General features: G+C 44.9%; 1 protein-coding gene across 1 annotated transcript in view; it reads left to right on the plus strand.

The window, feature by feature from the left end:
* The first annotated feature begins 2,206 nt into the window (after positions 1-2,206).
* KCNE2 (potassium voltage-gated channel subfamily E regulatory subunit 2) overlaps positions 2,207-16,681 on the plus strand; it is a 106,626-nt gene continuing 92,151 nt past the window's right edge. The window contains exons 1-2 of the mRNA XM_021268384.4: positions 2,207-2,448; positions 6,625-6,755. The gene's annotated coding sequence lies outside the window, so the exon portion shown is untranslated. The remainder of the gene's footprint in view (positions 2,449-6,624; positions 6,756-16,681) is intronic.

The following is a 16,681-nucleotide window of genomic DNA, read 5'->3' on the forward strand; positions in this document are numbered from 1 at the left end:
CCACCATGGCGTGAGCTTCAGCTGCCAACACAATGACAGAGCCTCGCTGCTGCTTCTTCTGGGGGTGTCCTGAAGGATCAAATGTTGCAGTAGACAGTGGAAAGTTTGCCATCGCCTTAAGAAGGAGCAGATTAGGGCCTCTAAATTGCACATTTTTATATATAGCGTCCAGTGCTATTTTGCCTGGCAAACATTCGGAGCAAGTGTGGTTCCACATGGCTCCTCCCACTGTGTTGCAGGACAGGGCTCTTCATGTGCATGTGAATATCCCAGATGTTGTGTGTTGGACAAATTTAGCACTCGAGATGGGATGTGGCATCATAGCACGTAGACAGGATTTTCCTGGAAGGAATGGAGAAGCTTGTACTATACTTGAAAGAGTAGGTTGCTACGCAATTCGCTTCACTTTGGTTTGTGCTGTGAGAAATATTTCTTTTTGTGTGACCTCCAGAGTGGTCATGACAGCCAAGCAGGAGTACACAACGTCTAAATTTGGCACAGTCCTTGAAAATGTATCCCATTTTGTTTGACAGATGTCCACTTAGATGGGAAAGACCTTTCCCCTGCCCCTTAGGCTGGCTGGGGACTTCAGCAAGCCTCCTCCCAGGGAATCCTGATGTTGTTATTCTTCAGCAGTAACATCAGGTGGTTTTATTCCAGTTCTCTGTTGAGAATTTGAGGAGTTTTTCCACGCACTCAAACGATGTGTTGATACTTTCATCGTTTGCCGTTATATTTTTAATGTGTGTATCCTTGAGAGCTAATATGGAGATCATATCTTAACAACCTACTGAAATCGTTCCTTTGAAGTTGCACCTGGTATTTCTGAGTCATCAAAGTAATGAAGGCTTAAGTTGGGAAAGAGCTGGAATGTATACCTCATTAGATTAATACAAATGTTTTTGTATGGTGTGAAGGAGGCAGTGGAGGGAAATGCTTTTGACTGCACACAGGTAACCAACAGTGGAATCTGACTTAGAATCATGGAATCATCTAGCTTGCAAAACACCTTCAAGGTCCAACCATCAACCTGACCTACTGAGTCCCGTCACTAAACCATGGCCCTTAGTACCAGATCCAGACGTCCCTTAAATACCTCCCTGGGCAGCCTGCTCCAATGCTTGATCACCCTCTCTGGAAAGAAATCCTTCCCGATATCCAATCTAAACCTGCCCTGGCGCAATTTGATGACATTTCTTTGTGTCCTACCAGTCCTATCTGTCCTAAGCCATGAACAGCCAGTTTCTCCAAAATACTACGGGGAACAGTGTCATATATTTCACTAAAATTCAAGTAAACAACTTCCACAGCCTTTTTTTCATCTACCAAGTGGGTCATCTTGTTGTAGAAGAAGGTCAGGTTGGTCAGGCAGGGCTTGCCCTTCATAAACCCTAGTTGGCTGCATCCGATCACTTAATTGTCCCGTATGTGCTGAGGGTCTTGCTTGAGGGTCAAAGATTTTGCTTTTTCATGTCAACAGTGTACTCCACAAGCATCCTTGGCTGCTTCATTTCCATTTTGTTGGCTTTTCATGGGAGCAGGTCTTTGCCCAGTAAAACCTGGAAGGAGTTTTAGCCTTTTCCAACTCATCCCTGACTTTATGCGTGGCCAAATCTTTGGCAATAGGCCACTCCAGAAACAAAAGAGACACTGCTTTGTTGAAGCCACTAGTTATCTCTATATTAGTAAAATTAGGGCTACTGAAATAAGGGGCCTGGGCCCAGGCACGGCAACTTGATTGAACCTAATCTTCAATTCTTAAGGTAATAATTTAATAGTTCCTAGGGTGGTGGTGGCAGGGGGGCAGCCACTGCTCACCTAAATATTTGCAGCACAGGGGGTTAACTTCCTCAGTGCAAGGACCATCCCCAACAGACAACGTGAATGCGTCCACCCTGATTTGTAGGCTAAGAGTGTTTAATAGCACAGATGTGGCCAGTCTGTGCCAGTTGACCTCAGGGTCAATGCGTGAGCCTTGCCACTATGTTGTTTGCTAGTACAGGTGTAGCCAGAGATGCAGTGACTCTTTCTATAGGTGAGATCATGATACTGAGCCCATCAGTTTCTGCAATGATCTGTTTTTTGAGACTCTTTTCATGACTGTCTCCTCCACCACAACAGGGTCGTCTACAACTCTCTTCAACCAGCCTGCTCCCCTGGCAGTGTGGAAGACCAGGGCTGGGGGTTACTTCTGCATAAGGTCTCTTTCGTCCCCAGGGAACCAGGAGTGTGCATATAGCTTGTCAGCTCTGAAACACTTAATTCCCCAGTGGTGATATACATGGAGCTTTACGCAGGCTGGCCAGCTACCTGCAGGGCTGCAGAGATACTGCCCTGTCTTAGTGCTTCTGCTCTCACTGAAATCAGCAGTGACTTCAGCAGTTCAGGACTGGACAACAAACCGTAGCCATTTCTGGGATCCTTTAAGATGAAAGGCACTCCACATGGGTAAGTTATCATTATTTGTTGTTATCCTCTCACTGATCCACTTTGGAAGACAGATGTGCATTCTTTCCCCCCCCCCTGAGAACTGATGAAACATGAAAATCAGTTCTTAGATAAGAAACCCCCCCAAAGTCAACACAATACATTGTGAGCTATTTGGTTTCTAATCTCTGAAAATGAGCCAGGTCAAACAGACACAGCTTCTCTGATAAATTGTTATTCTTAGAGATTTCGTCCTTCCATGGAAAAGTACTGAGCTGGCTCTCTGATCTCCTCTTACACTGTCATCAGCATACAGCAGCGGGCCAGTGGAAAATTGGAGAAAACCAGCTGCATGTAGAGTGTTAAGGGCATTATTTTTAGATGCTTCGTTTCTTTCTGACTACACACACTTCCCTGTGGAAAACAAGGCTGGCTATACTAGTGACTTATTGGCAGCTGCTGCATTATGCACGGTGAAGCTGCTCTTTAGAAATGGGATGCTAAACCAAATAAATAGGAGAAAAACAGATCTATCAATTTGTGTAGTGCACAAGTACACACGAGGTGAGGAAGATTTGAGAGCGAATGCATGGGAGTCTTTGGAAAGCACACAAGCCCTTCTGTCAGTGGAGATATGAGTTTGAGGGGGTAACTCCAGTTCAAGCTCCCTTTTTCCCTGACTGGGGATTTTGCTTTCTTATTTCCACTAGCTGTTGTGGCATTTAACAAGTATCAAAGCCGAATGCCCACTTTCCTTGGAAATACTGATCTGCTGTCACTACAGGGCTGCTAAAGAGAGCAATCCCCAGTCCAGCTCTGCTGAAAACTATGTTAATAACCAATTGCTTGAGGACTCGAATGCAGTTTGAAACACGTGCACACGTGGATTACTCCACTGCCTCCTGCTGCCAGCCTGCCCGTTATCTCCAAGGGGTGACTTGCTGCTTAAGCTGCATGCAGTTAGGTATGCAATCTGCCAGTATGCTGAAAAGCTCAGTCTTTCCTTTTCTTCTGGCTCTATACAACCTCAGCTGGGTGCGAGAAGGAGGCATCTCTGGGAGTGCAGCAAAACTTTCACCTCCGAGTTCTGGGCCACCCTCCGTATGCCCAGGGCAACACCTCATGAAGAAAGGACAAGTGTGAAATCTGTGGGAGGAGGACAGCAGGGAGGATCTCTCCACCACTCAAAATCTCTATCTTAAACACTCACACCAGTCATACCAGTTATAAACCTGTCTTCTTTAGGATTTTTTAAGGGAAATGGGAAAGAAGAGTGTAGTGGGGACTCCACAGGCACATACCTGCCATGGCTCCAGGTCCTGATTTGTGGGGCATCATGTTGATTCTGGATGGGAGTAAAAGAGTCTCTAATTGAATTTTCACTTGTGCAAGTGTTTCACATTTGGGATACAGCTGGATACAGCTTAGATAGCTCGTCAGAGGCCTATTGTTAATTACAGTGCCTGGGAAATTTGGGGTATAAGGCAATGTGTTATCTTTGCTCCAGAAACTGTTACTGTCCTGGAGAAAAGTGTTACTTTTCTGCCTGACTTTAAAGAAATCCAACAGAGTGTTAACCCTCTCTGTTTTTCAAGACAGTCCATCCTCCTAGCTTTTGGGGCACTCCAGCTACTTCTAAGTTGTGGGCATTGGCAGCACGCCTTACCTCAGAGTACACATCTTCGTGAGCATCCTGACAGCCAATGGGGGTGAAACCTGGATGTGCTCCAACCTTTCTGGCTACCCCAGGAGGCAGTTTGGATGCCAGACAAACTAAAGAACCTAAATGGTGCCAGAGCAGCATGATGCCTGCTACTGAAAAATGGATTATTTTCTCTTGTGTTTATACTTTGTATATATACATATGTATAGTACAGGTAGGTCTCTCCTAGCAAAGTTTAGACGTACCCATTTTTTTGACTTTTTAATTTTTTTTTAAATTTTTATTTTTACTTTGCCAGTCTTGAACCATTTTAGTAGGTATTTCCTGGGTCAAGTATCCATTTCAGATTGATGTATTTGGGAAAGATTTGCCTAGATTAGCTCAGTCATTTCCAGGAATTAAGATAGAGAAAATTGTTGTTTTGTCCACATTGTATTAAAAAAAAAAAAAAAAAAAAGTAAAAACCTTCCAGAGTTTTTGCTGAGTTCCTTTGGTGTTTCCATGCTTGCAATTTCGCAATGGGATGCCATAGTGTCAGGGGCATGCCTTTTGCTCTTCTTTCCAAGATAAATTGCCTTTATTTGGCCCGCTTAGCCGCTCTTGAAATTTGACAGTCGCATGTAGTCAGTAGATAGATTTAGAAAAGTCGGCACTCAGGCATGCTTCAGACCAAGACCTCGGAAGCTGAGCAGAACTTTCTAGGTAGCTGCTTGGGAATGCTGTAGCGCGAGGCACAGAAACTGAGACAGCAAGGCTGTTCTGTGGGCCCTTAGTGCTCCAGAAAGCATGCCAAAGAGCAAGACGGAGGAAGTTTTCTGGATTATTATGACGGGGTATTAGTACATGGTGGGGGGTGGTGGGAGGCTGAAAAGGAAGAGAGACAGACTGGATCGGTAGAGCTCAGCAAGCAGTGGAGGTCTGTTTTCACAAAGTATGTACAGACTGCAGTTGGCTACGACAGTCAGCCTCAGCATGGGAGACGGTGAGGATTAGAGATAAAGCAGCAACTTCAGCTTAATCCCTGTTGCTTTATATGAGGATTGATGAGCACTTATATTTACATGGGCTGCTTGAGCGTGCTGACCTCCTCCAGATCTCAGCCTCCGATTGCACACGAGTTGTGCATAGACCAAGGCTGGTGCTGGCTGCAGCTTTGCTTGGAGAGTTGCCGAGATGAGGAGGTTCATTGCCAGTGATGCAGAGGGTAGGAGGCAAAGGACGAACAGCCTGGGTCTCAGCAGATGAACGCTGGCTTGGCAATACAAGTCCTCTCCCTGCCTCCTGGGGGAAGTGGCCAAGATTCACAAAGTGATGTAGTTTTTGGATGGGGAAAAGTAACACTGGACAAGTTTTATGCTACCAGGGGTGAAAGCCACTGGCCTTGGTGACAGAAGCCAGCAGCACCCTCCTCTTGTCCCCTCCTCCCAGTGAGTCCAGGAGGCCTGAGCTGTGCCCAGCTCCCCTCCCCAGCCTGCAGCAGGCAGGATAGACGGACAGACAGAGCCAGTGTGTAAAGTGCTCTCCTGACAGGGAGGGCAGTCATGCCATACGGGACAGGCTGGGCCAAAATATAAGTAAACACAAATATTTCTAGTGCTTTTTGGCTGTCTGTTTCGTTCTTGTACAGGCATCCTTTCATTCCTCTTCACTTTCTCATCAGAGCATGGGTCTGCAATGGAAGTCTTGCATGCACACAGAAACATCACCCGCTTTTTGTCCCTCAGTGACAAAACCGTGGCCTAGAAGTTATTCCCAAACCAGTCAGAAGCCTCCTTCCTCTACAATGCTGACCAAATAAGCCTTGTGACCATCATCTCAAGTTTGGAGAGGATAAAAAGAAAAACCACATACAAATCTCTGGGGAAAAAAGTAAAAAGTGTCTTATTTATGTAAATGTCATATCCATGCCCTAGTATCCTAGATAGCAGTGTTTTGACTACCTACTAACTAGAATGGTTCTAGTTCTCTCCACATCCAAAAAGGACTCAAAAATGCAAAGAAAATCAGTCAACTTACTGAATTAGAGGCGTAGAGGATATTGGTTTTGTTTTTGATCTTATAGTGGCCAATGTGATTAAGCCTGAGCAACGTTTTTGCAGTTCTATCTCTGTGATAAACACTGGAAGCTGCTCTTGCTGATAGGATACCTGGAAGCCGCTTTGTTGTTGAAGTGCTTCAGAGCCTTCATTTCATTGTTTACGGCTTTGCAAGTAGAACGTGGGCAGCTGCGAAGCTGAGAAAGATCCGGGAGGCCTGCATGCCTCAAGGTTATTCTGATTTGTTTAGTACCCTGTTTTATACACACTGGAGACTGATAGCATTTCCTTTCCCTTTTTGGTTATTTTGTGTTCCTTCATCAAATCTCAGGAGCCTCTACCATTGTGTCCTAAGGGCAGCCTCCTGCCAAGAGTCTGTTTATTGTGCATGTGTCATTATTTACAGGCCTAGTGTCTGCCTAATGTGTCTCAGGCCTGATTTATACTTCCAACTAATGTAAATTTACACCCCAATCTTGTTTAATCCTCTCCTGCCAGGCTCACACACTTGACTGCCTAGCCACGGAACGGATCTTTTCCTATTTGATTGCAATGTCGGACTCTCCAGATTCAGAGCTCTGCCCTGTTCAACACTTTCTAACTGCAGAGGCAGGGAGCTGGCTGGATAGGTAGGTGCTAAACTGCTTGATGTCATGATTTGGAAACTTGTTTTGTTTATAATTCTGGGTTTGTGCAGCAGCGTGTTGAGTACAAGCTCTCATATGACATCTCTACTAATCAACAGAGGCAGCAATGTGATTTAGCATACTTTGAGGAGCAATAGAGGGCATTGTACATGCGAAAAAGTGATGGGCTCTGTCTTCACAGGAGATAATAAAACCTGGGAGATGCATCTCAATGCTTCGTCCTTTACTGTGCTGTTCTGAGGCCGGCAGCTTTGCCTGTACAGTCCAGACAGAGCTACCATCACAGTATTTATGTCCCCTTTCTCAAGGTGAACTGGGAAGAACAGGCAATAATAATGCTTCTTTACTGTGAATTGCCTCTGCAGATCCTCACGCTTGGGAACATGCCTCAGCACAGTCTACAGAATATCTCTGGCACAACACCGGGGATTGGTTCATGCATATTTATCAGGCACTTAGATATCTTTCAAGTGAAGGTGCGAGGCATGCATTGCATTATTTGTAAAATCTGGTGAATGCACTGCTCCTTGCACTGCACACTGCTAGGCTGGGCTTTAAGGGTCCACAAGCTCAAAGCAGGCACAACAGGCAGTGCTCAAAGGCTTTGGAAATGACTGTGGCAGAGCAGAGCAGAGCACAGCCCTGGCCATGCACACACATAAACGTCCACGTGCATATCCATCAGCAGCGTGCTCCCAGGGTCGCTCACCTCTGCTCTTTGTGGATTGTCACCTGAAACAAAGTCTCTGGCTATTTCTCTTCCTTCCTTTGCATAATTTGGAAAATGCTGTCTCAGACAGTGGGAAAGAGCTGGTAATGAATGGCTTCCTCTGAACATGTATTTTGGGCAATGGCACTGTTCCTAAAGCCAGGTGTGGTAGCAGAGATGGACCTTTTTTTTTTTTTTTTTTTTTTTTGAGTGTTAGGCTGTGAGGGGTGCATCTGCCTGGTTAAAAACCACCTTGAAGCTGGTGTCCCACCTCTGGCTATGTGATAGCCCAGATGTCCTGCCTGCTCTGTACTCCGTGTTGAAACACCAAGTGGTTCTGTGGTCCTTCCTCAATGCTAAGGACTCCCACTTACTCCTGTGCTGCTGAGTCCTTCTGTCCCAGGAACAGCATACACACAGCAGAACAGCTTCAACAACAAGAGGGCTGTTGCCCAACGGGAATCTGAGCTGTTCTCTGTCAAGGCTCCCCTTTTTCTGAACCTGCTGAGAAGTTCCACCCTAGGGGAGCCCCCACATCCATGTGGCCAGTGGCAAGCTACTGAAGAAGGAATGATCGGACTGGAAAACTAACCTGGAGCTGGGATCACAGGCAGGTCTGAGCTCAGAAAGCTCCCTGAGCTCTCTGCTTGGTTGTTAGTGCTGACAGAAGAGGTGAGAAATCAAGACTCTGTAGGGAAAAGAGAAGACTTGGGCAGCTTGGATTTAGATTGTTGCTAAATTTCTCCTTTTGGATTTGTAGTGGGACACAAGGCCAGGTTTCAGTCCAGTAGTTCAAGTGGCATGCTTTTGCTTTTCCCTCACTGAAGCTAAACATCAACATCTAAACTGAGCAAAGTGGTGCTTGGTGCCCTAACCTGGAGTAAAATGGAAAAGGAAATACTTATAACCAAGCATTGCAACTGATAGGAAACCGAACTGCTGATTTTTGCAAAGAGCTCACTATGCCTTGTGGAGCAGGGCTTTTTTAGAAATATGGCTTATAGTGTAACTGCTTAGGAAGTGTATATATATATGTGCATGTGAGTATACATATGTACATGTGTATTTATATAGATGTATATGTAATATATATATACACACACTCATGAACTTAAAAAAAAAAAGGGGGACAGCTAGTACAGTTGTAAATTGCCTGTTTAGCTATGTTTACTTTGAATTTATAGTGGTACTGTTATATGTACTTGCAGGTTTTAGTGATGGTAGGAGAAAAATTAAAGTCACAGTTGCTTAGAAAATAATTTCCAAGCCTGTGGGGGCACACGTTGGTGGCATGTTGCTTGGTGTAACTTGCTGAGGTACCGCAGACCTGACGAGTCCCCATCTTTGCTGCTGCAGAGCACCTCTGCAACCTCCAAAATTTGCCTGGTTCTAGGCAGCTGAAGGGAGAGCTAAAACCCGAGCTGCCCACTTGCATTTCGCCATTGACAAAATTTGTTTGGTCTGTTGGTCTCTGAGTTTAGCGTTGATGCTTGCTGCTGTTTTTCTGTTGCAGTCTTTATTCTGTTTTAGGACAGAGTTTTGCAGAGTGTTTATGTCCCGGAGGATGAGATTTCGTTTTGAAGTCAATTAGGAGCAAAGGGCTACTTCAGCACTGTCCTCAATAAACTCTTGTTCAGCTAGCAGAAAGCTCTGCTTGCTCTGAGCCAAAGGGCTGACGTAGGAGCTGTGTCAGTGGAGGACTGACAAGGCACAGCAGGAGCCGAAGAGGGGAAAACTCAGGCAGCACTGAGGAAGAAGAAGGTTCAGAGCAAAGTGCATGGGTGCATGCTTGGCTTAGGGGACAAGATGAAAACTTGGTAAGTCTTTTCTCTGCCTCAGGGAGGAGCAAAGGTCCCTCTCCTTTTCAGGCTTTCCAAAGGAAAAAGGTCCAGGATGCAGGGCTGATCAGCTCAGCCCAGACGCCAGTCAACATCTCCTCACTACGCTGCTCTGTGCAAAGGACACAGGTCAGCTTGGGTGACTTCTGGCATTGCAGCAGCTACAGCAGGCCCCCTCTCCCAGGGCAGAAAAGCACTCGGGAAAACTGGTGCTTAGTGCCCTAACCCGGAGTAAAATGAAAAAGGGAATATTTATAACCAAGCACTGTAACTGACGTGACACTGAACTGCTGATTTTTGCAAAGGAGTCACTACGCCTTGTGGGGCAGGGCTTATTTTCATGTTCATTTTACACTAGCAGAAACCAGCAACCAAAACAGCCATGCACCATTGCTTACTTCAATTCCCACAGCACTCCTCTCTCAGAGACACTGGCACAAGGGTTTTCAAGGCTATAGAGAGAACTGGATTGGCTACTGGTCCCAGTTAGTCTCCCTCTCCAAAAGGAAAGATAAATGTTCTCATTTAATTCACCATGACATCATGAGCACATGAGATGATAAGAAGTGAGCAGCATGGGGTAAGAATAAGCAGCTGGGGGCTAATGGCAAGGCCCCTTTTTTGGGGTCCATTTTTGCTGCTGCTAATGGTAAAACAATGCCCAAGCCCAATCTGGTTCCATCACTTGTTTTGAAACCAGAAGAAAACCTCTTAGAAGTGTGTTCTATCTCAACCAGGTGGACCAATTTGGGGAAAATCACTGTGTTTCTGTGGTAACCAGTGATAAGCCTCATGCTGCTTTTAAAAAGGTGCCATTCCCAGTGGATTCATGCATGATTCACGAGCAGCCAGCCAGCAGCTGACTGGTGACAGTTCCTACCTCATCCTGTGGAAGAGTAAGCAAAAGATTGCTTCTTCCCATAATGGGTAGAGGAAGCCACTCTGGTTTGAAATGATTAAAATGATCCCAGGTGGAATGCTTGAGAATTTACCATCTTCTGCCAAACAGAGTGTAACAGAATTTATCAGTCCACATTTCTCTGGTAGTCTGAAGAGTGATTTCTGATATATTGATATATTAATTTGTAGATAATTGAAAATATTAATCTAGTCTGATATTTGCCTTTTTTTTTTTTTTCTTCATTCATTGCATTTTTAGGAACAGAGGTGGATATTGCTTATAAAACAAATACATATCAAAGTTGAGCCCTTTAAACAAACAAACAAAACTGTAATGTTCTGCAAACTAAAAGTTTTTGAATAATGCTTTTATGCTCAATATCAATAAGGTAGGAAGATTTTAAGAGGTTGGGGAATCAACATTTTCTATGCTTTCTTATTCTTTTATATAAAGTCAGTTGTAAAAAAAAAATTGCTTGGGTAATGAATGGTAAGTTATTCATGACTTTTTTTGAAGAAGAAATAACAATGTGCCTTCTGTGAATATTAAGTAAAAGTAACCTTAGGGGGATGGGTTGGGCAGTGTGAGTCATACACAGGTTTTGAATTATTGATGTTCTACAATTGTCAGGCTTTAAAAGCTCACACCGTATATCTTAGTTCCTTTGAGGCAGGTGGAATAAGTTTCTGCAGATCCATGTATGTTTCCACAATAAGGTACTATGGCAGCACATGAAGGAATTTTGAGTTGTGCTGATTTTTGAGCTACCTCTCTGCAGAAAGCAGCCTCTCTTGCAACACAGCATGTAACTGTGTTTTCCCCAGGGGCTATGCAGGCACACTTTGTGTGCTCCAGCCCAGTACATTTCCATGAGCTACTTCCCATGTGCCTATTTTGAATACTCTGTGATTGCTTTACGAGTGCGGTTTCATTAGCTGCCTCTGAGAGCTGAGTTTTTGATGAAGGTAATTTTGATGGTTAACAAGTCTCTGCCCTATCACTTTATTGGTATCTTCAATCTATGAAACCAGAAAATGTGAAGATTGGGATGTAAAGCACTCAGAAGTTATGAAGAAGACTTGAATTGCTTGTGTGTTGTCCATTCCTGCTGCTTGCATGTATGCAGGCGCGATATGGTTTCCAATTACATGCTCATGTGCTCTGTTTTCTGTGACATGATGTCCCCTTTTGGTGTGCTGGCCGGATGGTCCTCATTGACTGGGTCACAATTCATTATTACTGGTTCATTCTCAGCATTCAGCGTGTGGCCCCAGGCCTTATTTACTGCAAACCATCTAAATCCTGCAGAGACTCCTCTCTAATTGATTTCCTCAGCTCCACTTTGATTTAATTTATGCCATTCTACAGTATGCAAGCACTAGAGATAAAATTCACCCTCCTGCAACGAGTGGAAAAAGCTTATGCTCCCTTGGTGGCTCCCCTGCAAGCTCCCTAAAGGGAGGTTGAGGGGAAGTCTAGTGGTCAATAGTCCTTGGACTACAGAGGAACTTCATCCCTGTGTTTTATGGGTGGCAGCGGTGGGCAGGCACTACAAGGCTTTGACCATCATTAGGAGAATCAGTGGGGCTGCCTGAAGTGTGGAGGTGGCAGAGGTCCTGGTGGGTGTTTTGGCCCTGTGGATGGTGGTCAGAGGGACCCCTTCCATTGCATGTTAAGTCCTCCAGCTGGACACGAGCTGCAGGGTACACAGACATGTATAGGTCAGAGGGGAAAGCAGAGGGGTTGTCACCCTACCGTGCATGTGGGTGGCAATGTATACACAAAGGCTGTCTGATAGGTGTGGTATCATTTAATCCTCACTGTCTTAGTGGGCCTACATTCAGGATTTAGCATAAGGTGATATAGGAAGTAACATATAATTACTATTAGAGACAGATTAGGGTGAGAATAAGAGCAGTAATTTAGCATCGATGAATAGCTGTTGCAGGCAGCGTGTGTCAGCATAGAATTAGATATGCAAAACAGAGGTTAGATGATCAGGAAATATTGGAGGTGCAGAGAGGAGACAGACGAACTGGGCCAAAATGGCAGAAGACTTTTTGCTAGTCAAGCAGCCAATAAACATATATTTTTTTTGGCCTTATTTATATTAGAACAAGATCATACAATCATATGCAGGCTTTAGCCACCCACCCCATCCGTTCAAAGGTCTGGGGCCAGGAGGCAGCGTGACCTCTTCCCCATCTCATTCCTCTCATCCTCAGTTTTGCCCAGAGGGCTGGGATCAGCCTGTAGGGTTACAGGGGGAAAGACACAGCCTTGGTGTGAATGGTTCTCCTGCTCCCCCAGGCCAGGTCAGTGCAAGCTGTGGTGGTGCAGAGAAAGGTAGAGGTGTGGACATCTGCGTGCCCCACAGAGGCTCAGCTGCAACCAGCAAGGCAGCTCCAGGCTTCCTTTGTGCCTGTCCCGAGCAGTAAATGAGGTACCAGATTGCTGTGTCTTGCGTGCAGAAGCTCAGCAGGCTGAGAAGCTCTTTCCATCTCCTGTCCTTCTCAGAGTGGGGTCCTCCAAGGAAGGCTGCTGCTCAATGCACCACAGGAGGTGACCCGAGAGGAGCCTGCGGTCAGTACTCCCTGCCTGTTAGCAGGGGTGGAGGCAGCCCCTAATAGTCTGAACACTCAAGTGCATTGATAGCCTGCTTAAAATAGAGCGGCAGGGAGTTTTACGACAATCCTGCAGTCTCTTGGGAAACTCTGATGAGGCAAATGGTTCAATGCAAATAAAACCAGACAGGTCAGGAAGAAGCTTTTCAAGCATAAAATACCAGGCCCAGAAATATCAACTGAAAAATGTGCAAACTTTTTTTGTTTTTTTAATGTGAAGTCTATTCGAAGTTAGCCTTGCTGGTTGTAACCATTTCCTCAGCCCCCACACAGCAGTCTGTCTTCATTTGCTGCTATGTTTTGTTTAGAATCAAAGCTTTCACGGACTGCGATCTATCTGCTTTATGTGTTTATAAAGCTCCATGTATGTCTTGGGAGTTGTTTGAACAGTAATATTAAGTAAATAGAAGGTAGTTTGGGCTGAAATGTTGTAAAATATACACTTCAGAGTCCTGTAAGGTTCTTGATTAAGTATCTATTTGATTTGGGACTGCACCTGTGTGTGAAATCAGATGACAGAGGTCCAGGTGATCTCTCAAACTGGAAGCCAGATGTGTTGTGAAGCTGTTTTCATTCTTATTAAGCCCCTGGTGCAGTCTGAAGGGCTAGTCTTTCCCAGACTTCTGTGGTACAGGCCTGGAGTTTTCAATAAAAGTAGTGTAATGAAACTACAGATCAGAGCATCTGCTCTTTTTTTTTTTTTTTTGCTGAGATAAATGACAGTTGTTGATAAACTGGGTCATCTGAAAAGTGTCGGGAGGTGGGATTCCTGTTACTGAACTTTAGAAGTCTGGGGGTAGGTGTCTACATCAGAGCTGCTCCCCTGAGGACTTTGTTGCCCTAATTTTGGTACCTGCTTGAGGGTGGGATGAATCACGCCCTGCAAAGCACCTCAGCTGGCTGACTACAAAGGAAGCCTAGCTCAGCGGTTGGCGATTGCAGTGGGGGAAGCCAGTATTTTGGATAGGCAAATCCTGAATCGGAGGTTTTTATGCACAACAATAACCTGATTGATATTGTGAAGGAAAATTTTGTTTCCTTTTGCCTTTCACAGCAGGATGAAGGTGATGGGATCTCTGGGATATACAGTGTATTGTTTTTTCCTAGGATGCTTTTGCTTCTCTGGAGTTGGTCCTGGAAACAGTGCTAAGAACTGTGCAAGGTAGAGCTTATTTGCTTATTTTTACAGGCTTGTAATTGGGAGTATCATAAAAGCTGTCAGAGGGCATATCTTCATGGGCAGGTACAGGCTAACTTCTACCCAGAAGTCAAATATCTGCATCAGCACACCTAGCTAAGAAGCCATCCTGGAGAGCAGAGAAGACCTGAGCTCTGTCTGTACATGTCCACACAGGCATGATCTGAAGTGGTTGTCTATGAAGGATGGCAAAAACCTACTGCTGGAATTGAGAAAGGTCTGGATCCAGCTTCTCTGAGGTACATACAAAAGGTTACACACAGTGAAATACCGGGCAACCAGAAGCGCCCTTGATGTAGCCTGAGAAGCTACATTACAGGAAATATTTTAGTGATGAGGGAGTAAGAGTAGTTAGGGGCGGAAGGGCTGTGGAAATAGCAGAGAAGCAATCTTGGAGAAACTGTCGTGATTCGTAATAGCTGGGCATTACAGGGTAGCCAGAGTCAGAGCACTCCCAGCAGGTACAAAGCCAGCACCAAGCCCCCAGTCTCTCTGTCTCACTGCTGTTCATAAAAGCAAGCAAGGAGCTGAGGCACACGAGGCACTCTGAGACACTTCTGGCAGCGTGTCCGTGGCACAAAATCGCTGTTGTGTGATCTAGCTAGCAGCAGCGACCGTTCACAGCCTGCCCACACAACCATGCCTTCAGCTGCTACGTGACCTGGCAGTGCCGAGCGTTCACATGACTGAGGGATGAACTATGGCCTCAGAAGATGCAAACAGAATATAGCATGTGATATCGAGCTGTTTATAGCAAGGTGTTACTAGTTGCCTTGAAGCAAAATCTTTGCTCCATAGTAATCTCCTCACACAGTGAAAGGGGAGGAAAAAATAGATGAGGCCTAGTCAGAAGATAAGAAATGTGGGCTGAGACGTTCTCTAATTGCAAAATGGAGGGTCTACAATCAGAGGCAGCCTCTGTACACGTGAGAAAAAGAAAGCCAACAGACAGAAATGGTTATGTGTGTCATCATGAGAAAAAGCAGAACTGACAGAAGGGGGAGACTTAGTAACTGTGAGCAAGAAAATATTCTGCTGTCATTTGTTTCTCTTTTTTTTTTTTTTTCTGGGAAATAGGACTTTGTGGGCATACTTTGTAAATAGGATCTCACCAAAGAATCTCTCTGATGTTGTCATTAATTTTTTCCTCCTTCCATAAACAAGCCTAATAGAAACTAGCTCTAATAGCGCGGTAAAATGTGCCCTCAGGAAAAAAAAAAAGAAAGAAAAGAAAAAAAGAAAAAAAAGAAAAATTGCTTGAAGAGAAAAATCTTGGAAATATGATTTGTGGCACAGTTTTTATTTAGATCCGGATGTAGGATAAGATATAGCCATATTTGGCTCAAATTCTTGACATGAGATTTAGAAGAGAAAAAAAAAAGGGGCCCCATCTGAACTGAGGACCTGAGAAAACTTAGGTTCCAGGCATATCCATATGAGACTTTCCAAGATAAATTAACAGCAGTCCAATTTGTAGATGTTCAGCTGGACTTCTTTCTACGGACAGAGATGTGAAAGAAGGCTAAGAACACTTCACACAGCTGTGTGATTTTCCAGGGGAAGTGAACCTCCATTTGTAGCAGCCCACCAGGAGAGCAAGCAGAAAAAAAGGTAGAATTCAATCGCTAGGAACCCCTTTAGTCAAGATTTGCTTCTGGTAGGCATCAAAAGCAAAAGGCAATTATAGCCTGGTCTATGATATTTTTCAACTCTGTTGAAAAACATTCAAACTTTGTTATATTTGATTTAGAAAACAAGAGGATAACGCAGAAATTCAGGAAGGCTGTTCAGCTGATTGCTGTTGTGGTGATGAAGAAAGAGTGGCTAGAAAAGGGTTGCCATCTCTTTAAAGCTGGCCAGGAGAGAGACTCACAGCAGCCTAGGGAAAGGTCCTTGGAACCAAGCTGCTGAAGTTCAGCTCTTGTGTCCAACGGTGGCTTTGGGTCTGGGAACTGGGCAAGAACAGAAGACATTTGTCTACTGAACAGGCAGTAAGGCTATGAAATGCACAGCTGTGACAGACAGCAGTTATATATAGCCATTTCTTGGAGCTGTTAGCAGTCAAGAGAGCACTGTTCTTCAGGGCCTTGAGTTCCTGCCTGCGTCTTAGACTGTGGGAGACAACAGAGTCAGTGCGAAAGAGAGGGAAGGCTGTTTAAAGTTGCCTGATAAAGCTTCGGGCTGGAAGAGCTTTTTATTAATCCGTTATTCACTGTGAGTGCTGCTTATTGGCGCACAGATGAAACACCTAAGATTTGGCGGGGCGGGGGGAATCCTGAAAGCTCTGCTTTCTCCCAGGGTATGCAGTTCATTTCTGCACATAATTGAAAATTGGCCATGACATCTGCTGTATCTGTCAGACGCTAGCACAGACACTGACAATTAGCAAACTTTCTCATGCAGTAGCTGAACACGCTGGTCGTTACCACAGCTGAGATTAGAACCAGGAACCACATGCTTCAGAGAAGCAACTCCACCACTGTGTGATGTATGAACCAAGAGGAGGCTTCTTTCTAACCTTGCCAGTGCTCAGCTCGCCGAGGACGAACTTCAGCTATTTTCTCACATTCAGCAATCCCCATGTTCTTGTAGGAAGTGGGAGGTCTAGACAAATGAAAGATTTTAGGCACTCCTATTT

The sequence above is a fragment of the Anas platyrhynchos genome, chromosome 1 (assembly GCF_047663525.1).
Source record: "Anas platyrhynchos isolate ZD024472 breed Pekin duck chromosome 1, IASCAAS_PekinDuck_T2T, whole genome shotgun sequence".
Lineage (NCBI taxonomy): Eukaryota > Metazoa > Chordata > Aves > Anseriformes > Anatidae > Anas > Anas platyrhynchos.